We start from the raw sequence: 4,541 nt of genomic DNA on the forward strand, positions 1-4,541 counted from the left end.
CACTCTCAAGGTCCATCCACTTTCCTACAAATGGCCATATGTCATTCCCTCTCATTGCCATGTAGTACTCCATTGTGTATATATACCACATCTTCTTGATCCGCTCATCAGGTGATGGGCATTTAGGCTTGTTCCATGTTTTGGCTATTGTTGACAGTGCTGCTATGAACATTGGGGTACATGTGCCCCATATGCATCAGCACTTCTGTATCTCTTGGGGAAATCCCTAGCAGTGCTATTGCTGGGTCACAGAGGAGTTCTATGGATAGGTTTTTGAGGAACCTCCACACTGTTTTCCAGAGCGGCTGCACCAGTTTACATTGCCACCAACAGTGTAGGAGGGTGCCCGTCTCTCCACACCCTCGCCAGCATCTATAGTCTCTTGATTTGTTCATTTTAGCCACTCTGGTGTGATTTTGAAAAATTGGCCAGTTCTATTGTTGCAAAACAAAAATAAAGAATGGAGGCCAAATCTCTTGATAATAATGCTCATTTCAATCCTGTGATTTTTCACATGCTTCTGTTATAAATGCATCTTTTTCCCAGTTTTATTGAGAAATAATAATTTAATAACAATATTAATAACAATTTTCATTGACAAATAATTTACAACACTGTGTAAATTTAAGGTATATAGCATGATGCTTTGAATTACATATATTGTGAAATGACTACCACAATAGGTTCAGCTAACATCCATCTTACACATACATCTCTTACAGTTCCTTTACTGTTTCTAGGCACAGCACATAGTGAGTTTAACATGTGCTGTTTGGGGGGCAGAAATTTTACTGAAGGCATTGTATAGGGCTTTACAATCACTTTAAGGACCCCTCTTCCTTTACTACCAAGAGTTACAAAATACAGATTTTAAAAAGTCTGAGGTTAAAAGTTATACACTTATTTGGTGGAATTCTGCTTACAAGTAGACTGGATGGAATATCTAACCAGTAGACAACCACAAAAACTCATTAAAATTTAGAAATTATCTATTTGAAGCAACTGACAGCAGGTGTTATAATAAGAACAGAAAGGGCTAAGATTTCTGAAAAGGAGAATCCTCAAGATGTGAATTGACTTCTACAGTCAATTTGCCCTGCAGAAATTTGCTAAGTCTTAGAACAAACAAAAGGCTCTTGCTAAGGCTAGAGTAATTTCAGTAGCCTTTGGCAAATTGGAAGATTCAAGCTCTTGATCAATTTCTCCCTCAAGATACTTGTCAAGCTCAGGGACATTCCAGGGAAGAAGACTAAAACCCTAAGTAAAAAATCTCTGAAAAGCAGAGTGCAGTTTTGATAGTCTTGATGCATAAAGATTAGGGTTTAGAAACTGCCATGGAAAAGGACTGTAGAAAATACATTAAGTTCTCAACGATAGTTCTGTAAAGTTAGATGTTTATTAGGACTGCAAAGCATCTTGACTAAGTACAGTGCCTGTTTGGATTAAGGAAATTGGATTTCACATGACTCTATCAAGTTAACAGGAAAAGGTGAACTCTTTTTGAAGGAAGATAATATCATCTGGATCCTGGACAGCTTTTTACATAAATACTGAGCATTCAATTAAAAACTACTAGGAATATATATAAAAAAAAAACTAGCTGACATGAATAAAACCTAGAGAAAAACAGACAGTACAAACAGATACTAGAATTTACTGACAACGATGTTAAAATAAGTGTGACTAATAGATTACAAGTAAAGAATAGAGAAAATAAATAAAAGAGAATTCCACCAGAGAATTGAAATTTAAAATGGAAATTCATTACACAACTGAAAAATATAATATCTGAAATTTAAAACTATTAAGGTAGTTTATGACTTAGTAGATATAAAGGAATACAGGATTAGAGAATGAAAGGCAATATAAAATATCCAAAAAGGGGGTGCCTGGGTGGCTCAGCCGGTTAAGCCTCCGGCTTCAGCTCAGGTCAGATCTCACGTTAGTGGGTTCGAGCCCCGCGTCAGGCTCTGTGCTGACAGCTAGCTCAGAGCCTGGAGCCTGCTTCTGGTTCTGTGTCTCCTTCTCTTTCTGCCCCTCCCCCTCTCATGCTCTGTCTCGCTCTGTATCAAAAATAAATAAAACATTAAAAAGTTTTTTTTAAATATCCAAAAAGAAGCATAGGAAAAAAATAATGCAAAATACAGAAAAGAACATTAGTGATATGTGAGACATAATGAAAAACTCTAATATACAGAGAACCATAATCCTAAAAGGAGAAGAGATACTAGAAATGGAGAATAAGCAATGTTTGAAGAGATAATGACCAAGAATTTGAACGAATCCTTCACCACTCAAAATGCGCAGGGAAACCCAATCAACAGAAATAAAATACAGGGGTGCCTTGGTGGCTCAGCCATTTAGGCCTCTGACTTCAGCTCAGGTCATGATCTTAGAGTTTGTGAGTTCAAGCCCCACATTGGGCTCTGTGCTGACAGCTCAGAGCTCAGAGCCTGGAGCCTGCTTTGGATTCTCTGTCTCCCTCTCTCTCTCTACCTGCCCCATCCTCACGCTCTGTCTCTCTCAAAAATAACATTAAAAAAATTTGAGAGAAATAAAATACAAAATATATGTAAGACATATCATAAGAAAACTGCTGAAGACCAGAGTCAAGGAGAAAATCTTAAAAGCAACCACATAAAAATGACACACATTACTGTTAAAGGGACTAACAATAAAATGGAGAGCTGACTTTTCAACATAAATCATGAAACCAAAAGACAAAGAAATGATGTCTTCAGGGTGTGGGAAAAAGAAACCAGATTAACACTCTTCCTTCAGAAAATAAAATTTTTCAAAATTTTAAAAAATAAAGTTTTCAAACAGATAAAAACCAAGATAAATAATCAGTCACATTTGCACTTTGCATAAAACAAATACTTTTAGTGGAATTCACTGTGCAGAGGGAGAAAGGTCCTAAAGGAATCAGACTTGCAGGAAGAAATGAAGATCAGCAGGAAGGATAAATATAAATTAGTATTAATTTTACAAGGCAAAAATAGTAGTTTCTTAAAGGATTTAAAATATATACAAAATTTAAATTCATGACAGTAATAATGTAAAAGGAAATGGTATAGATACAGTTAATGAGTTCTAAGGTTCTAAGCGTTATCATGGAAGTAGTGAAATTAAAAAGTTTGTATTAGACTCTTGTAGATCAAAGATGGTTTAATCTGTAGAAAAATTACTGCAAAATTAACCAAAAAGCTAACTGAAGAAAAATGAAAAATAACAAATATCTGAATAATCCAAAAAGAAGAACAAAACTTTAAGGACAAACAGACAAAATAGATGGTAAATATAAATAGAGAATTATTAAATATTACATCAATTTTGGTTAGATTAAATAATCCAATTAAACAACCAAAGTTTTCAGACTATGGGGCACCTGGGATTCAGTTGGTTAAGCATCTGATTCCTGATTTCCACTCCAGTCATGATCTCAATGTTTATGACTTTGAGCCTCACGTCAGGCCTATGCTGACAGCAGAAGCCTGCTTCAGATTCTTTCTCTCCTTCTCTTTGACTCTCCCCTGCTTGTGCTCTCTCTAAATAAATAACTTTTAAAAATGACATGATTAAACATATAAAAAGTCATAAAGAATCTCTTGATAATTAGGCTTAATAAATGAAGTCAGCAATTCCACTGGTTATAAAGTAGCATACAAATATAAATTGAATTTCTAATAGCAACAAAAATCATAAAATTAAACATTCTAAATATCATTTACAAGAATTTAAAAAATATCATATCTAGAAACAAACCTAACAGAATATTGTAAGACTTTTGCACTGAAAAACTATAAATAGAGTATATATAATTTTCAATAGTTGGAAGACTCACTATTGGGAATATATCAATTCGCCCCAGTCTATAGATGGAATAAAATTCCAAACAAAATTTCAGCAGATTTCTTTGTAAAAATTGACAAGCCAAATCTAACATTTATATAGAAATACAAAGGGACAATAAGAACCAAAACAATCTTGAAAAAGAATAAAAGTGGAGGACTTATTTATTAAGTAATATCTACACCCGACATGGGGCTTGAACTCACAACCCTGAGATCAAGAGTCACAAGCTCTTTTGACAGACCCAGCCAAATGCCCCAATAATAATGACTATTATAAAGTTATAGTAATTAAGAAAATACCATATTATATGATAAATGAGAAAAATGGAAAGAAGAGTCTGGAACAGACCTATGGTCACCTGCTTTACAACAAAAATGACACTTCAAAAACAAAAGGGCATGGATCTTCCCAAAAGATAGAGCAAAATTTTGATATTTTTGTGAAAAAAAAATTCAGGAAGATTATAGCTCTAAATGTGAGAGGTCAAGCAATTGATTTTTCCAAAACACCATACAAGAATATTTCCATGACCTTGGGATATGTAAAGGTTTCAAGAGAACACAAAAAGTGTTTTTTAATGTTTATTTACTTTTAGAGGAGAGGAAGTGCAGGGGAGGGGCAGAGAGAGAAGAGAGAATTCTAAGCAGGCTTCATGCTCAGCATAGAGCCAGACTAGGGGCTCAGTC

At 34.7% G+C, this 4,541-nt stretch overlaps 1 protein-coding gene across 1 annotated transcript in view; it reads left to right on the top strand.

Moving 5' to 3' along the window:
• The window catches only part of LOC115293404 (protocadherin beta-2-like), a 38,750-nt gene that overhangs the window by 27,708 nt on the left and 6,501 nt on the right, over positions 1–4,541 (top strand). The window lies entirely within an intron of this gene.

This window comes from Suricata suricatta, chromosome 6 (genome assembly GCF_006229205.1).
Source record: "Suricata suricatta isolate VVHF042 chromosome 6, meerkat_22Aug2017_6uvM2_HiC, whole genome shotgun sequence".
NCBI lineage: Eukaryota > Metazoa > Chordata > Mammalia > Carnivora > Herpestidae > Suricata > Suricata suricatta.